The 19,481-nt window shown below is 43.8% G+C and overlaps 1 long non-coding RNA gene across 1 annotated transcript in view; it reads right to left on the bottom strand.

The window, feature by feature from the left end:
- Window positions 1-19,481, bottom strand: part of LOC140710833 (uncharacterized) — a 108,940-nt gene that overhangs the window by 80,079 nt on the left and 9,380 nt on the right. Inside the window, exon 2 of the long non-coding RNA XR_012091917.1 lies at window positions 15,151-15,296. This is a non-coding gene — a long non-coding RNA (uncharacterized lncRNA). The remainder of the gene's footprint in view (window positions 1-15,150; window positions 15,297-19,481) is intronic.

The following is a 19,481-nucleotide window of genomic DNA, read 5'->3' as shown; positions in this document are numbered from 1 at the left end:
CAAAATTTTAACAACTTGGGTATGGTGAAAGATATCTCATGCAAAGTGGAAAGACAACATATAAACCAGGATAAAGTCACAACATAGAAGGAAGACAATGGTTTATTATTCAGAATACTCCAACAGCTCCATTGTAAGAGGTGTGTTATTTTCTTTACAGTACTTACCATGATTTGCAATGACATGATTTAGCTATTTGCTTTTCTATTATTTCCTCTGCTTACATGTTAGCTTCATGAAAGCTCAGGCTTTGCTTACTCACTATTATATTTCTAGTGCTAGACTGGTGCCTGGCATACAGTAGGTACTCAGTAAATACTTGTTGAAGGAATGAATAAATGAGCTTCTATAGATCAGTGAGAAAATGATGAACAATTCACTAGCAAAATGCTCAAAGAATAATGAACAGGCAATTCACAGAGGAAACCCAAAGGGCCTATGCCCTATTAAAAGGAATTCCAATCAGTAATAATTAAGAAATGCAAATTAAAACAATATTGAGATGATTGAGATGTCAGTTTTTACCTCTCAAATTGGCAAGCATTTAAAAGGTCACGAAAACCCAGGGTTTGTGAGAATGTGGTGAAACAGGCACACTCATTCACTCTTGATGCACACCTGGAGGACAACTGGAAATGTTATTTGAGTCAGCAAGTCCTCTCTTAGGAGTTTATCTTTGCAAAATGCTCCATGTATAAGGATGTTCATTTAAACATTATTTGTAAATAGGAACAAATTGAAAAAACTAAATGACCTCGGTGAAGGACTGGTTAAATCATCTATAATACATCCCAATAATGACATACTAAGCATTACTATGCTAATGATTAAGAGTTTGAGCCTTGGGTAGACTGCCTAGGTTTGACTTCCTCCTCTAGCTTTTATGAGCTATGCGACCTCGACCAAGTTTCTAACCTCTCTGTGCCTTTTCTCATCTGTAAAATGGGAAAAATAACCATTCATGAAGTTGTGAAGAGTAAATGAGATAATTCATGTGAAATATTCAGATAGGACCTGGCACAGAGCATTTAATAATTGCTATATTATATTCCAACTACTAGTATAATGACGACAATGATGATGTAGCCCCAAATAAAGACAAGCAAGGTCTTTAAATACTGATGTGCAATGACATCTCCAATATAGTATTGTGATAAAAGCAAGCTGCAGAAGAGTAAGTATAGTAGGATCTGATTTTTGTTAAGGGTATTATATGCTACACATACAGGAAAAGACTGGAAGGATAGACAGACTGTCAACACTGCGGAGTAGAATAGGAGAGGTAGATTTTCCCTTGAGCAATAATTAGAGTTGTTTGAAACAAGCATGTGTTACTTTTATAATAAACAAAAGATGTAAAGGGGAAAAAAAGCTCCATTTGGAATTCCGAGGACAGTTAATCCCACCAGGCTTCACATCCCCCAGTTCTTGGCCACAGCCCAAACGTTAAGCCTCCTTGCTCGTCATCTGTCCTCTCCCATACCATCCTCATACTGCTCAGTGCTCCCATCCCCGCCACCCCGACTCATCCACCTCCCCACTACCACCCTCTCTCACTCTTCTCAGTACCCTCTGGAAGCCTCCACCTTGCAGTAAACAATTCCCCCTGCACCCTGGATAAATTTTACAGAACACTATTGTCTACCTCCGGGCCTGAAGTGCTGAAACCTGAGTCTCCACGGCGGATCTCACGGCTTTGCCACCGGCGCCCTCTAGTGGACACTGTTCACACTCCCACACTACAGGCACCCTAGGGCTGGGAGGTGGGGTCTGTGCTCTAGCTTCCCCTGTTTGCTTCCAGGCTGTTAGTCCTCCGTCCTCAGCCAAGAACTCCTCCTTCTCATGCCATCTGGCTACTTCTCTCCTCGTTGACGCTTCTTTATAACCATCCCCTCCTGGTCAGCCCCCCTACCCCCACATTCAAAGAAGAGTTCGACATCTGGCTCACTGTCTTCTTCTCCACCCCAAGTCCTGACATCATTCTGGGTGAGTTGGACATCCGTGATCCATGTACAGGACACACTCTCATCCTAGCCTTACCATGCTTCATCGTCAGTCAGAATCCCCTACCATCTACACCTTGCTGGCTGGCCTCAACACTCTTCTTTTTACCTCAGGAGGCTCTCCAGGTTTCTGAGCCCCCTCCATCCATTTCTTCCATCCCATCAGCCCCTTTCACCTTACTACCTTCCCTCTCCATCCTCCAAAATAATGATGATAAGAATAACAACGAATATGTATATGCCAGGCATATACTACCCATCTTATGACATCATTTCAATAATCTCATGTTATCCTCACAATAACTTTATGAGGAAGGTACTCTTGTGGTTTTCCTTTTAATGAGGTGACTGAGGCTCAGAGAGGTTGAATGACTTACCCAAAGTCCCACAGCAGAGATGAGATTTGAAGTAAGGTCTGTTTGCTTTCAGAATCTTGTGTATATCCCCAACTCCCTTGCCCTGTGTCTTTCTGCTGCATCCATGAGGCAAAATCCCAAGTCTGGATAAATTTAACTGAGAGTTTCCTCCTCTGTGCTTATGCCCAGATGGAGGAACATTGCTGGAGAAAATCCCATCACTTTGTTGGTTAGTCCCACCAGAAAGTCATAGTTTCCAACCTCAGCGGGGCCCTCGACTCAGCTAAACAATCCTTCTAACTAACTGTCCTGACAATAGCACTTGCAAACTTTCTCCATAGCCCTCTGGAGTCAGACTGTCTGAGTTAGAGTCTGCCTTGGCCACATCCATGCTCCATACCATGCCAGCCTTTAAGAAAGGGTGAAGTTAAAAAAAAAAAAAAAAAAGAAAGGGTGAAGTGGAGGAAAAAGGATGAGGGGAAAGGGGAAGTGACATATATTGAGTGTCTTCTAGGTACCAGCCACTGTGCCAGGTGCTTTGCATGCAGTATTTCATTTAATCCTGCCAACAGCTCTGCAAGATCAATACTCCTGTTATTTTTGCTTTACAGAGGAGGAAGCTGAGGCACAGACAGGTTAAGTCACTCACTAACGTGACACAATTTGTACGTGGAGAAGCCATCTCATTCGTTTAGACCTTCCTTATCTTGATGAATTATTGTGACAAGCTGCTAAATGACTCCACTGTTACCTATCTCACGGCCTACAATCTACCTTCCATTCTGTTGCTGGGACAATCTTTCTAAAATGCACACTTGACTGTGCTACTACTCTGCTTAAAGTCCTTCCAGAGCTTCCCCTCAGTCTTCAGAATGAAACAGAAACCTTTGATCTTAATGATTTGGCCCCCTCCTTCCTTTCTCACTGTATCCACTACCACTTGCCCATGCAGTCACGCAGAACTATTTTTGGTCACCTGATGACACCTTGCTTTCTTCTGAAGAAAGAAGAAAGCATATATATGTGTTCTGCCTCCCCATCCTCCACACCCTTTCCTGTGCACCTTAAATGCTCCTCTTGTGTGCTTTCTCAACATTCATGTTTATCTCAGTGTGTTCCTGCTGTCTTGTCTGTTTCCCCCATTAAACTGGAAGCAGCTTGAGAACTGGAATTGTGCCTTAGTCATCTCTGCATTCCCCAGGGCCGTAGCACCAGAGCCATGGTTAAATCTATGTTAGCTGAATGACTGAATGAATGAATGAATGGAGTGAATGAGAGAAGAAAAAGCTCTCACTTGGAAAGTTTAGTGACATGAGCTGTATGGTATCTGATTCTTGGCTGAAGTTGCTGCAGTTTTTCCCTATGACTACAGTGCTATAAAAATATGTCTGCACGTGGATAAAGACTGGAAGAGAACTTTCCACACAAAATTAAGAGTTGTGTTAGAGTGGTGAGTGATGGATGCTTTTTTCCCCATTTTCAAAATGTTCTTTAGTACTGCTTTTGGATTGTTTTGGCAATGTAGCAGACATTGTAGAAATGGAATCTGGGGCTCCCATGGAGGAACCGACAACCAATATGCATTGATGTCCAATGTACTCTGCTGGGATCTGGGTGCCGTGGGGAGACGGGTGGGTAAAGGCGACTCATTCTGACTCAGGTTTGCATGGTCAGGTATCTTGCCAATTAGGTTGGATTTGCTGGAATAAAATGAGAACTTTCAAGAATTTTCCAAGCTCCTGGGTTGAGGTATTTATTTTCTCCCAAAGCTGGGCCGCAAACAAAGATGGCTTTTGTTTGCAGTAAAATACTCATTCCTTCAATTTTGTCCTGCAAAGTGACTTCTACAGCTTTGGGAGTCAGGTTTGCTGAGTGGGGAAACTGATTGTCCATACTTCGGTGGTTTAGAAATGACCAAAAATGTTTGCCTTTTCTGGCTCTTGAATAAAATGTTTAGGAATTTCATTGGCAAAATGATGAAATTGTTCCTTTACTGCTGCAAGATTTCCGAAACTATATATTGTGTGTTAACTCAGAAGAGGCAAAAAATGGGAAGCAGACTCAGATGATGAATACTCTACCTTAATTGGGTGCTTACTCACTCTGCCGTGGCAAGGCACTGTGTTCTGGACTTTGGAGATATCTCATTTAAAACTCTCAACAGCCTGTGGGGAAGGGACTGTTATTGTTCTCATGGTAGAGATGGTCAAACTGAGTTTCATAGAGGCTCAACTCTGAAATCATGAGACTAGGATTTGAAGCCAAGTTCAGCTGGTTCCATGGGCATGTGCTAACCATTTGGCAACAGTGCCTCTAGACTAGTCTGGCTACAAAGGGACAGAGGTATGTATTTATTTTGACTTAACGAACAGTTGTTTAGTGTTTACCATGTCCTGGGCACATGATAACTGCTTTACAAATGTTAGATTATCTACTCCTCGTAGACCACCCTGTGAGGAGGTACTATTATTAATATCATATGACAGGTGAGAAAATGGGGGCACAGGGGTGTTAAATCACTTGCCTGGGGTCAGTCAGGCTAGCATGTGACAAAGCCAGAGTTACAATCCAAGTGGCCATGTTCAGGTGTGTGGCCCATTACCTTGACTCTGTGCTGGTTAGCATGCTACCCCCTGTGCCCTGTCTACATAGCTCTGGCTCAGAAACACTGAAGACATGGGCCTCTTTTTGTGGTTTTGTAACAGATTTGTACTTTTTAAAGTATTGTCCACCATTAAAGCTCTACGTTCTGCTTCTAAGGGTCCTGTGGGGTTGGTGGGAAAAGCGAATACATACTCCGTCCTTCTATAGCAAGACTAGCTTAGAGGCAAGGTTGCTCAGTGGTTAAAGCATGCTCATGGTGCCAGCTGAACTCACCTTCAAATCCTGGCCTCATTATTTCAGAGCAGAACCTCTCTGAACGTCTGTATCACTATCTTTGCTAAAGGAAGAGGAAGCTTTCTCCCGATATCTTCATTTACTTCCAGTTTTCGGTTTTGTGGGGAGAGCTGGGTTTCCTCCACAGCTAGGCGCTGGTGGCGAAGGGCTTTTGGACTGTCACCACTTTTCATTCAAGAGATACTTCAGGATAGCACCCTTCAAAGGCAGTCTGTTTGGGGTCACCAGGAAGAGACAGAATGCTCTTCCCTACTGTGCTCATCCCACCTAGTCCCATCTATCCTTCCCTACTCTGAGTCCCTCCTCTCAGCACTGCCTCATTCCCCAGAGCCAGGCCTAGACAATGGTGGCTGCTCAGCTTAGAGGGAGGGGGGATGAAGAGGCAGCAGGCCCAACCCACCAGCTTGAAAGCTTCATTTGACAGGGGAGGAGGCACATCTGGTTTGGGTTTTCAATTCAATTCAACAATGATTTATTGTGAGTCTGCCAGCTGCAGAGGTTCTGGGCTAGGCTAGGCAGCAAGAGATGCAAAGATAAGTAAAATACTGTCTGTGCCCTTAAAGGAGTTTTCTAGGTTGTAGGGGTGTGTAGACCCAAATGAGCATTTTTTTAATGTGATAAGCCCTGTGCTTAGTAGTTTGCCTTGCCTACATTATTATGTCTTTGCATCTTCCCAGCAGGTTTTGTGATGGAGGTGGGTAAACTATTATCCCTTCATTTGACACACATGAGGAAACAGAGTCTCAGAGAGGAAGAGACTGGCCCAAGGTCACATGGTTAAGAAGTGACCAAACCAGTCCTGGAACTATTACATTCTTCTGCTTCTCAGAGATGATGAAGATGATGATGATGACAAAAAACACTTACTGAGCTCTGGAGGTCGAGTCTTGTGCTATGTGGGCTGCAGATATTATTTTATTGGCAACTTCCAACATCCCATTGAGGCTGATGTTGTTATCCCTTTTTCTAGAAGAGAAAATGGAGGTAGCCTTGGGAAGTGATGGATTTGGAATTTGAAACCAGGTCATTCCAGTCCACCAGCCTGTACCATAAAAGAGGTAGACACGGGGTGCTATGTTCAGGGGCAAGAGCAATGAATTGTGCCTGGAAAGGCTTCATGCCAGAGATGGCATTTACATTTGGCCTTGAAGGGTGAGATGGGGTTATGCTTGGTACAGTTGGGAGAGAGGGTATCCCAGTCAGAAGGGATAATCTGAGCAAAGAACCCAAAGAGATGACTTGTGGAGCATTTTGATTGAGAGGTTGTAGGTTCATCCAGCATGCAGGCTGGGGACTCTGGGTGTAGAGGAACAATATGAAGGAAACCAGAGATACACCTGATGGTCTTCCACATTTTTGTCAAGTTGAGGTTCTTATTAAGAGCAGGTACTCTGCCCCAAAGGCTTTTCAAATGATACTATCTTGCAACCCATGAGCAAACAGGCTCGAGACTCTCACTGTGTAAATACTACTGTGCTGAGAGCTGCAGTGAATACAAAAGAAAACAACTCAATTCCTCAAGTGTGTGCCGAAGGCCCCCGTGTGGTTGAGTAGGCAAGATACACACAATCAGGAAAAGCAGCAGCTAGCACAGGCAGCTTGCGATGAGGGCCAAATGAGTTTTCCCAGCCTCAGATTTCAAGGAACATGAACGAGAGGAAGGCAAGCAAGCTTAAGGCCGGGTGGGGCAATCAGTGTAGCTGGCGTCAAGGGCTGTGGCGAGGCCTCCCTTCCCCAAACTGCCGCGGTCCCCAACCATGTCTTGACCTCCCAGAGTTTGTTAGGGAAGATGGGATCTTATGGGATGAGAGACAGCCCATGGGAGCTGGGAAACCGAGCCGAATACCTGATATTCCTGATCCTCCAATTTTCTACACTTAGTCTCATTTCCTGGCAGCTCCTCCAGCTGCTGAATTGTATGTGTATGTGTGAGCCGTATTTTAAATTAAGCAGTGAGTTCTTTCAGCTCATCATAAACATGCTAAAAAGCTTCAGCCACGGCCTGAGCCCACCCCCGCCCTTTATACACACAGGCAGCAGCTGGGGCCACTCGACCCCACACTCTAATGTGCATTGCCTATGACTCACCAACAAAAACGACTGTATGTTTCAGTCTCCCTGGGTAGCTGATTCCTAGTTGTGGTGGGAAATCTCAGTCCGATTTGGAAGGCAAAGGGCCTCAGCCCCGCCCTACCGACTGTGAATTCTACAACATATGGAGCGCCTACCTTGTGCAAGGCATTGTGGGTAAGTCCATTCATCTCTCTGGGCTTTCCATTTCCTCAGCTTCAAAATGCATGTACTAATCCTGCTGGCTTTACCTCCCTCCCAGGGCTGTGTGTCTTAGCCACACTGGTCTTTCCATTTCTGGAGCATTCTCAAAGTCTTTTCCTGCCCCAGGGCCTTTGCATGTGCTCCTGCCTGGACTGCCCTTCCTCTTGCTTTTGGCATGGGAGGCTCCTTCCTAACGCTTCAGTCTCAGCTTAATGTTACATCCTGAGATGAGCCTTCTCTGACCACCCACAGTTAGATGCCTCCTGTTCCTCCCTTACATGTATTTTATTAGCAATGCTTCCTTAACCCCACTTACTGCTCTGGGTCATTATGTCTATTTATATTTGTCTTTTTATGGTATGTCTCTCCCACTGGAATGTAAGCTCCAAGAGGACAGGGACCTTGTCTGTGTCACTCAGCAATGTGTCCCTCTCCTCTAGAGTGGTGCTTGGCACATAGTAGGCTGACATAAGCAAAACCATCTGGAAAATATTTTCTTCCTGAGGTTCTTGCCAGACATATGGTTGCTGAGGGAAAAATTATGGCAGAACTGTGTCATTCCATAGGAAAAAAATCAGGCTAAAAGGGAAGAGTTTGTTGAAAACAGTTCTGTTTTAGAAACCAGTCCTTCGAGTCTCATCGCCAGACACAGTCTTATGAAATTAAACAAAGAAATAAAAAGCATAAAAGCTAAGTTTTTATTGGGTATTTACTATGTGCCAGGAACTGTTCTAAGTGTTCTACACAGATTATCTCATTTAATCCTCATAATAACCCAATGACGTCAACTCTATTATTAGCTCCATTTAACAGATGAAGGAATTGAGGCTCTGGGATGTTAAGTAAAGTGCCCAAGGTCACACAGCTAGCAAGAGGCAGAACCAAAAGTTGAACCCAAGGCAGTCTGAGTCCAAGTCCACAAACTAAATCGTCTTACCTGCAGCCCCTACCTCATGTTACCCTACACCTCCCACACCACCCCCAGGCACCATTCTACTACAGCACTGGCCACATTGCAGAACAGGGGTTTGTTTACTTGTCTGTCCTTCCTATGAGGAGATTCTCAAGTGCAGAGACTGGATCTTCTTCATTTTTGCTTCCCCTGTGCCTGGAAGAGAGCTTGTTCTGGAATAGCTACCAAGGAATATTCGTTGAATGAGCAAATTAGTGAGGGAGTAAGTGGATCCATATTCCTCAATAATTTTCAGGCTTCAGGCTTATGGACTCATGTGTATTTCCCTGGTCAAGCATAACACTGGGCACAAGGGTATTCTGGTGCAAGAGGTCCCTCTCACCACAGGGTACAAGGAGGACTAGCTCTGACTGGGAAAACCAAAGCAGTGTTCCACGGAGCAAGGCGCTTGATCCCAAAGGTTTCATTTTGTCATCAGTCTAAAAAGTAGCTGGACCTGTTTAGGACTTAAACAAACTTTCAGTGTTCCAATCCCATCTCAAATCCTTTGCAGAATGAGGCAGGGTGTGGGGAGGTGGTGGTGGGGCAGTTATAAATAAACAAATACCCACAAACCGGCTGGTTTTTTAAACAGAATTTGCTTCAGTCATTGCTGCACCACATTTTCCCAACTGGCCTCTGTCGTGAGAACAAGTGGGAACTTTCATACTGAATGGCTTTATTTTTATTCCGACCAGATGAATGGCAGGAGTTTTGGCTCGGGAAGCAGGTTTCCGATCCTCAGCACACAGTTTGCTGCCCTACTGTGCCCCGTCCATCACACACAGCGCCCTGCACAACATACCCAGTCATTGCATCTGCTGCCTCAGCCCTTGAAAATAATTGGGTCATTGTTTTATTACACCAGCGAGAGAGCTGCAAGCCTGTTAGGATTATGTCATTGATATTTGCGTGAAAAGGCAATCATGATATGCTGGTCATTTAACACAGCTGGGAATGCAATTGTGTTGTCATTGTTTAAGGTTCTCATCCAGCCCCTCTGACTTTGTTGCACAGCCCAGCCAGTGTAAATGGATCGCTCTGATGTATGTCACCTTTAAAATGCTTTCTAGCCCTTCAAGGGACCAAGCAGGATTTAACTCTTTTCATGCACTTGGATTTTGCTGCTTGTAGGCACAGCAGTCTGAAGGTGAGAGATGTTTGCTTTTCATGCGTGTGGGAGTTGTGCACCCTAGTGGCAGGATGCTGCAATACAGTGTCATTTGTTCACTAACTGCTGATCAGAGCCAAGGACAATTTTGGCTCAAGGAACAAATGAGACCTAATGTCTGTGAGGGAAGACTATGTAGATAAGCCACGGGTCAGAGTTGTGTTGCGACTTGTGTTGTGTGCTAGTTTCAGTGGGACTTGTGCTTTCATTGCAATTGTCACTATGCTTAAGCAGGGGTCTCTGCTAAGTAAATTCAAGCATATTTGCATTTATCGACAGGTATTACTGATGGCAGAAAATCTTATTTCCACATAAGGCAATGAGTAACATTGATTATAGAAGTGTAAACAAAGCTCAAATTCATGCGCCATTGGAACTCATCGATCCTCTTCTACTGGCACACTAGCCTGAGTTTTATGGCATATGGCCATTAAAGTATTGTTCAGAGGAATCTGTTGCAGACACCTGTTCATCCCTCTTCTGGTCCCGGTCCTTGCCAAACCAGCTCTGTGCCTTTGCCAACCACCTTGAGGTATGACAGGAAAAGTTGACTCAATAAGGGAGTCAGCTGAAGGGATGGAGTGGCTTAGATGCAAATCACCAAATCCCAGTGGCCATGGCTATAAGGAACACAGATTCCTGAAGTTTTCTTGGCAACTAGCTCCAACTGCTTTGCCTTCTTGGTGCTTTGGTATTTGTGTTGTTCTAAGTTCCCAGTTTTGATCTGTTTTTGCCTTATGGCTGCAGCTTCCCTTTCTGGAAAATGGGGCTCTTGCTGGGATCAAATGAGAGAACACACCCAGACTTGGCATAGTGCCTGGCACAGAGTAAGTGCTCAACAAATCGTACCTGTCGTCTCTTTTTCCCTGTCCAGGTTTCTTCTGGTTCTGTTCTCTGTACCTCCAGTATTGGCCCAGAATCAGGACGTCTTCCCTCCCCTGACTGGCAAGTCAGATTACCTGGCCCTCAGACAAGCTGGGCTCCCTTTTCTGGCAGCCTTTTGTTGTCCTTACCTGTTGCCATGTGCCACTCACTGTAACCACAGGCAGACCTCTGCCAGTTGCTGACATTAACCTATTGAATCCTGGCAGAGAAGAATGAGTTTGCAGATTGGAATTTGCACGTCTGGGCCAGATACGAGACCAGGAAGCAAAGCCATATTTGCCTGTCCTCCCCACTTGTGAGCAAATCACCCACATTCTGGTTAAAACCAGATGTTTCACACCCATGACTGCAATGCCACACATCAAACAGTTGCTCACAAAGAACACAAAGTGGTTTTCACCTCAGAAATGTAACCTGCCGGTCACTTCTCAAATTTCCTAGCAGCAACTACCATGCCTGGGTATTTTTCCCTTAAAAATGACAACCGTGTTGGGTCTCCTGTAGGGACTTTAATTTGGAAACCCTGGGAGAACTTATATGCTCTTTCCAAGAGGGTCTCTGATGGCTTTAATTCACATGGAGTTAATATATTGGAAAAGAAAAGAGATCTTCCCCAAACTCACTTGCTCCTTGAAAATGCTATTCAGTTGCCTTGGCGAACAGCCAATCCAAACATTAAAAAAGAGATAGAGAATGCAGGTATCCTAAATGCTATTCTCAGTGCATGTCCAAACAAGAACTGGGGGCTGAGGGGCAAAGAACAGAAAGAGGAGAAAAGACAGCTTTTGTAGCCTAGGCCATGAGTTGATCCCACCCCATCATGTCCTGTACCCTCCACGCTCATAAAGAAGAAAGAGGAGGCTGGGCACGGTGTCTCATGCCTGTAATCCCAGCACTTTGGGTGGCCAAGGCAGGTGGATCACCTGAGGTCATGTGTTGGAGACCAGCCTGGCCAACATGGCGAAACCCTGTCCCTACTAAAAATATAAAAATTAGCTGGGCGTGGTAGCACATGCCTGTAATCCCAGCTCCTCGGGAGGCGGAAGCAGGGGAATTGCTTGAACCTGGGAGGCGGAGGTTGCAGTGAGCTGAGATTGTGCCATTGCACTCCAGCATAGGCAACAGAGTGAGACTTGGTCTCAAAAGAAAAACAAAAACCAAAAAACAAAAAACAGAAAAAGAAAAGGAAGAAGACAAAGACAAAGACAATGACGAAGACGAAGATGAAGACGAAGACGAAGACGTAGAAGAAGAAGGAAGAAGAAGAAGAAGAAGAAGAAGAAGAAGAAGAAGAAGAAGAAGAAGAAGAAGAAGAAGAAGAAGAAGAAAGAGGAGAGGGAGGACAAGAGAAGAGAAGAGAGAAGGGAGAAGGGAGAAGAGAGGAGAAGGAGAAGATGTGGTGGCATCATGACTTTTCTGCTAGGGTTAATTGCTCAGCCTGAGAGGCTCTCCAGGCTGGCAGGCCACACTAGAGCCAAGAGTGAAGGGTCCATTCAGTAAGGTCACTGCCATAATCAGTTCTCAACCACTTTAACTCAGTTTTTCTGTTGCTGCTGTGTTGGTTAGTGGTGTGTTTGTTTCTACCCATTTGGGAGAAGGGTAGGAAAGGAACTAAGCTGATCAACTATTCCACATGTGTCAGGCCCTGTATTTGTCTTTTTAAACACTTATTCACACTCTGAGGGACTCACTCAGGTCCAGCAACTGTGTGGCTATGATGTGAAACAGGAGTTTCTCTCTATGCATTCACTGGGAATGGTTTGTACTGATCACGCTATTTTTCCAGTGCTTTCAATGTTAGATGTTGCATGGTAAGAAACAGGTGGTTAAGTATTGAGACAGTTCTTATTTGGAATTGTCTCTTCCTCCTTCTCCTCTCAGGCAGATGCTAAAGGATGTCTGTAGTTTTTTTTTTTTTTTTTTTTTTTTTAATGGCATTTTGCTAAAGATACACTTTCATTAATTCATCAAATAGCTTTTTTGAGACATTATTATGAGTGAGGTGCTGTGCTATGATATGCTTTATATACCATAATTATTTCATCCTCACCACAAAGCTGTGAGGTAGGTACTATCATTATCTTAATTTTACAGTCAAGAGACTGAGGCTCAGGAAACATAATGCAAAGTCACACTCAGTTAATAAGTTGAGAGCTAGGATTCAAACCCAGGTTTATCTGACTCACTTACACTATACTTCCTCCACATAGCACACTGTGGGCCTGTCACAGCTCTTGAGGACAAAATTCATTCTTAGAAAAGTTTCCTTACTCCACTTTTTGTTGATAGTTACTACTGCTACTGTTGCTGCTGCTACTACTATTACTACTACTGCTACTGTTTCTCCTCCTCTATTTATCCAGAACTGCATTTTTGCAGCACTCCTAGGTTCTTTGAACCCAGCTACCAGTTATAGAATTTAAACCCAGGCCTGCATGAGTCCATTGCACCCATTCTACTTTTCTGCACTGCTTGTAATGTAACACAGGAGGTATGGGACATCCATAAGTCAGGTAGGTAATTGACTGCAAGCTTAACATTCACTCACCAATCATTTATTGAGCACATGGATCCTGCCCTGGAGTTGTTCATAAGAACTTCCAGGCAGACAACTATGGGATGAATACATTTGAATTTATTAAATCTACATGCAAAAAACCATGCATGTAATTATAAATAGTATATCAGAATATGTGTAAATGGGGTTCTGTAAAAGGTTTGAAAGAGGCAGGCCTGGTTTAGTAGTGAGAACAAGGAGCAACAAGGCTCTGCCACCAAATAACAACATGAGTGTTGTCCCCTTAATCTCTCTGGGCTTCTGTTTCCAGATTAAGGACCTCAAAATAATAGTCATAGTCACCATTTATTGAGTACTTGACTGTTAACCAGACAGTATGCTAGGTGGTTTTCATTTAGTCTTGACAACCAGTATTGTCACTTTCTCTTTTCTACAGCTGAGGCTCAGAGACATTAGGTAATGTCTAGGTCACACAGCTCTTCAGTGACCAGTTGTTTCTATGTCAGAATCCTCTTATAATCACTGAGTTGTATCGCCTCCCTTGCCTCCTGACCCAACTCCCAAGTCAAGTTTTCTCTACTATGTCACCTGAAAATTAAAATTAAAATCAAGGATAATCTTGTTCAACTGAGCCAAGAGGATAAACATTAGAAATAGCAATTAGTAGGTAGAAATGTTGCCAGGAAGAGCTATACAAAAGCATAGAAAGGCAACCAAGGGAGTTAATGATGGGGGTGTGGCAGGGGTTGCATGTTGATGGGTAATTGAATCCTGGCCAGCTCTTACCTTCTTCCTTCACCTTCCCACTCCGCGATTTCTCAGGCTTCTCTAGAGAGCACAGCCCACCTAAAGACAGCCTGTGCTGCCACAGGAGGGCACCAGGCCAGGAATGGCAGGCCTAGGGCAGTGGGGCTCTGGGCTGGGAACCATAAATAACCACTTTAATGAAAACCAGCTTTGGCCAAAAGCCTTGTCATTTCTTAAGAGGTTCTGTGCTTCTTCTAATGACCTAGTTACTTGAGAAAGGCCTAGCCTAACATATACAACAACAACAACAGTTGCCCTATAATGAGTACTTACTATGGGCCAGGGCCTGTGCTAAACACTCACTAATTCATTTAATCCTCACGCAGCCCTACAAGAGCAAGTACTATTATTTCCCTCACATTACAGAGCAGGCATCAGGCTGAGAGAAGCTAAGTCATTTGCTCAAGATCATATAGCTGGTTGGAGCTGGAATTTGAAGCCTGAAGCATCTAGGTCCAGGGCCTGAGCTCTTTAATTCCTATATTTAATGAATGTCTGTCGAAGGAATAAACAGATGAATGGACAAATGTATTCATTTCACTTCACTTTAACAAACATTTATTGATTGCTCTGTGTCAGCTCCTGTGCTAGGCATTGAGGAATTACAAGTTTAGCACGCGTGCACACACACACACACACACACACACACCCCTTGCGTGGCCCTTGCCCTCCAGGGGTTCACAAAAGCATTCTGTATTGTGGCTTGATTTCTTCTGGAGAGAAGTAATTTGAATGTCTCGAACAGCAGTTTTTAATGATGCTATTAAATTTAACCTAAAGCGGGGGTTGTGCACCGGTGAGTAAAGTGTTTCAAATGAGAATGTGTCTTTGATTAATCATTGTTTCAGCCAGAGAATAGTTACTACCAGAAATGGAGCTGCAACTCCTATTATATTAGCTAACTCTTCCTCCATCTATCATGTCTCTATCTTGTCGAACCCTCCCACGATACAAAAGTTATCTGTACCCTAATGGACAATTATCCCATCCATCATTCCTGCTGGTCTTGTTGATTGCTGGTAGTCTACTTGCCCACGGAGGAGACTTACAAATAGTCACGACCAATGATGCACTGGAAAACTGCTCATTTATAGACATTTTAAATCTATGTAGAATGAATTATTTTTCAGGCTGTCCTTAAGCTGCATTTGCTTTGTTGGTTATGTAAGAGGAGATATGAATTCTTTACCTATGTGTGAGACATGGCGTCTGAATATTTTTAAATTCCTCTAGGCAGCAGCCCTATACATATTTGTTAAAATGACGAAAGAATAAAGTAAACATACCTAGAGTAATTCCAGAGGAGCAGGCTTCATACCTGGAGCTTGGGTGAGTGGCCATCATGTCAATGTAGTCACCGTCTTCCTCTTCCTTTCTAAGTACTTCGAGGAGAATCCCAAGTTGATTACAGTCAAGGCGAGGACTCCTGGTGCTGAAAATAGGGATTGAGTGGACAATGAGAGATGCCTGTTGAATTCCCTGGGACTATTGCTGAGATTTGAGGGCAGAAATGCCCCCCTCTCCCATGTCCTACCCTAAGCCTGATAACACATTTTACTTTTTGTTACAGTAACTACCATGCCTAGTAAAACTGGAGTCACTGGTTGCCCAAGGCAAAAACCCAAGAGTTGTAGTTCACTCATCTTTATTTCTCACCTCTACATTCAGTCAGTCACTAAGCCCTGCTAAGTGTATTTCCTAAGCATTGCTTGAATGTTACCCATTTTCACCATTCCTACTGCCAGGGCTTTAGGTCAGGACTCCTCCCACCTCCAGACATCTCTTGCCTTGATTCCTACAATACCTTAATATTTTCTCACCTTCTCTCCTTTCTCCTCTGTGACCATTCTCTCCAAAGTGGCCTGAGTGATCTTTCAAACATGCAAATCAAATAATTTCACACCTCCACCCCCTCCACTTAACACTCGCAAATAGCCTCACAACACCTGAGACTTGAGGCTCTCAAAATGTGGGTCCTGGGGCCAGCAACGCCAGCATCTCTGGCAACTTGTTAGAGTACGTACTCATTAGAGTACCTACTGAATCAGAAACTCTGAGTGCTCACCCACTCTGTGTTTAACAGCCCTCCAGGTGATTCTGATGACCACTCAAATTTGAGAACTGGCCCCCTAGAGCCATGGTTTTCAATCCTGGCTGCACATTCAAATAAATGGAGGGAGCTTTTAAAAGTTCTAATGCCTCTCCTGCAGACTAATTAAATCATTTTCTAGGGGTGGGATCCAGTCATAAGTATTTTTTAAAAGTTCCCCAGGTGCTTCTAATATAGAGTCAAGGCTGAGAACTATTGCTCTATAGGATGAAGTTCAAACTCTTTAGCTTGGCATTTAAGGCCTATCTCTTTGGTCATAACCACCCCCGCTCCCATGCTCTCGCTTGTTCATTCTAGAATTGAATCACAGGGAGTCATTTACAATTCTCTTAGAGCCACACACGGTCTCTTACCTCTGTGCATTTGCACACATAACTCCCACTGCTGTGCCCATCCCTTCCTCCCTCCCTTCACCCAGCTAACACCATCTCATCTACAACACATAACTCAGAAGACACCTCAAAGGAACAGTTTTCCCTGCCCATCCAGTCTGAGTTAGATGCCCCTCCTCTGTACTCCCACAGTGTCCCCATCATAGCAATGGACACATTCTCTTGTTCTTCTCTGGTTAGTTGTCTGCTTTCTCCACCAGTCTGAGAGCTAGGATCCCCAGCCTGGCACACAGTAGATGTTCCATGATTCTGTATGTCCTGTTCCCTCTTTTTGGAGTGACCTTCTGTACCTTGTCTGTGGCCTTCAGGATGCAGCTCAGATATCACTTCTTGGGAGTCTCAGAATTCTCTGTCTGGACCCTTTCTCTAGGCTCCTACAACAATCTAAATGTAATCTGATCCTAGCCCTTAGCACACGGGGCTATCAGGCTACCATAGTCTGTTTACTTATGTGCCTCCCTCACTGAACTGTAAGTAACTTGAGGTTAGGGATAGTACCTTGTACATTCCTGTATCCCAGCTCCTAGCCCAATGACTAACACATTATAGGTGCTCAGTAGCCATAACCATCTGCAGAATGAACAACTGAATCAATGATGACCTTTTCCTCTTCTCCGTATCTTCAGCCACTATTTCTGTCCAGGCCCCCGTTGCTTTATTGCAATAGCCTTCTGACTATTTCCCATCTCTCCTTTCTCTGATGCCATCTGAACACTCCCTGCTCTCCAAGATGTGGCTTTCTAAAACTATAGTCACCCTATCCCTCCCCTGCTCAAACACTTTCAGTCATTCCTCATTGTCTGCAGGGCAAATATCAAAGTGGAATTCCAGATCCTTCCTTCCCCAGAGTGGTCTGCCTTCCCAACCATACCTCTCCCCGATTCCCCTATGGAAGACCAGCCATATCATCTGTGGGTCCTGGTGCAAAATGAAAATGTGGAACCCTGTGTTAAAAATAATCAAGGATTTCAAGATAGTGGCAAAGCAGAGCATTAAACCAAGCGTGGGGCACTTCTGAGTGCAGGGTCCTAAGCGACGGCACAGGTCTGCCCCTATATATATCCAGCACACTGGCCAAATGCACTTGCTCCTCCTTCAACTGCTCTGTAGGTTCACTTTCTCCATGGCTTTTGTCAGGCTCTTCCATCTCTTCTACCCCACTGGCCAATTCAAAGCTTGTCTTCCCTGTAGATCTACCCTGTTCTTCAAGAATTGCTCAAGTCTCGTCTCCCACTGTTCCAGACCACAGTAGTTTCTACCACACAGCCTGCTATTAATAATTATTTTTATATGTGTATAGTCTTGCTTCTCTACTGAATTTTAAGCTACTTGAGGGCAAGGACTCTATTTTGTTCATCTTTATGTTTTTTTGTTTTTGTTTTTATAGACTTAGCATAGCAGTTTGTAATCATCTCACTTGTTGAGTGACTCAGGGAAGAAATAATACAACTCCAGTTGTTGAATTTGCCAAAAAACAGTAGACACTGAAAACCTGATTTAAATCCCTCATTGTTAGCTATGTAACATTGAAGGAGTCACCTCACTTCTCTGAGCCCTAACTTTGCCATCTATAAAAAGATGATACTTAGAGGAAAAAGTTTTTTTTTTTTTTTGACAGAGTCTCCCTCTGTTGCCCAGGCAGGAGTGCAGTGGCATGCGATCTTGGCTCACTGCAACCTCCGCCTCCTAGGTTCAAGTGATTCTCCTGCCTCAGCCTCCCAAGTAGCTGGGATTACGGGTACATGCCACCATGCCCAGCTAGTTTTGTATTGTTAGTAGAGATGGGGTTTCACCATGTTGGCCAGGCTGGTGTTGAACTCCTGACCTCAAGTGATCCACCCGCCTTGGCCTCCCAAAGTGCTGGGATTACAGGCATGAGCCATCACACCTGGCCAGAAAAAGTTACTTTTTGTTAGTATCTTGTTCTTTGGTAATGTTTTCAAAATCTTCTTTTGTTTTTTAATACATGTAAAACTTATTTTATATTTTATATCGCCTAATTGCAATACCTGAGGTCTTTGAAGACCTGATTCTGTTTTCATTGTTTCTGGCTTCATCATGTTCTTTGTAATTTTGGATTATGAGTTCATGTTCAATCTGACTTTATCCTTGGTAATCCTATGAAAACTGGGTTGTGGACATGTTCTTCCAGGGAGGATTTGTGTTTGGTTCTTCCAGGTGCATCAGGGCACTATTAATCAAGGACTTCTTCCAGTGAATTGTTTAGTCCCAAAGGCAAGGGTCATGTCTTCTTTGTGTATATGACCCCAGGGCTTAACTCAAGGACTTGTAGATGCTCAACATATATTTGTTGATTGAGTGCATGAATGAATACTTTACCAGCTTCTCTTGAAGCCCAATAAGAACTGTGACCTCTGGTATTAAAGAACAGTAGGCACATCAGGAAAATAATAATTACTAGCATTTATTGAGCCACTATTATGTGTCAGATATCATTCTAAGTGCTTTGTGTGTATTAACTCATTTAATTCTCACTATGATGCTGTGAGGTAGGTTACTATTATTATCTTCACATTACAGAGGAGGCACCAGACTCAGACAGGCTGAATAACTTGGCCAAGGTCACATAGTGAGTGAATGGCAGAACACAGATATGAACTCAGGCACCCTAGAGACACATTTACTCACCACCCTGTATTGGAGAAGAGATCAACAGTAGTGACAGAAGCAATAGAGTGGAGATTTTCAGTACTGCCAAAACTACGGGAGCCATATAGGCCACACCAGGCATGAGAAGGAACTTGGCATGGTCTTGTGTTGTCAGTTAACCCTTGTATGTAGGGTTTTCATTTCCCAGCTAGAAAAGGAGTAGTTTGAAAGCAGGAACTATGAATTACAGCTCTTTGAATGCTCAACAGAGATTTGCTGAGTGAATAAATGACTGTTTTGAAATTAAACACAGGAGTGCTTTGAATAAATTACTTTGCATCTTGCATGTCAAACTGAAATTGGTGAGACATCTTTCACCTTGTGTTAAAAACTAAAAATCCCTAGATGTGGTCATAACAGAGCTGGTTATAATGACACCTTGCATTTGTACTAGTGTATAATACTCAAGACTCCCTGAGAAAAGGAATAAAGAAACTTGGATTTT

This window comes from Chlorocebus sabaeus, chromosome X, assembly GCF_047675955.1.
Source record: "Chlorocebus sabaeus isolate Y175 chromosome X, mChlSab1.0.hap1, whole genome shotgun sequence".
In the NCBI taxonomy this organism is placed as follows: Eukaryota; Metazoa; Chordata; class Mammalia; order Primates; family Cercopithecidae; genus Chlorocebus; species Chlorocebus sabaeus.
Note: the sequence above shows the minus strand (reverse complement) of the source record. Positions and strands in the feature narration are given on the sequence as shown.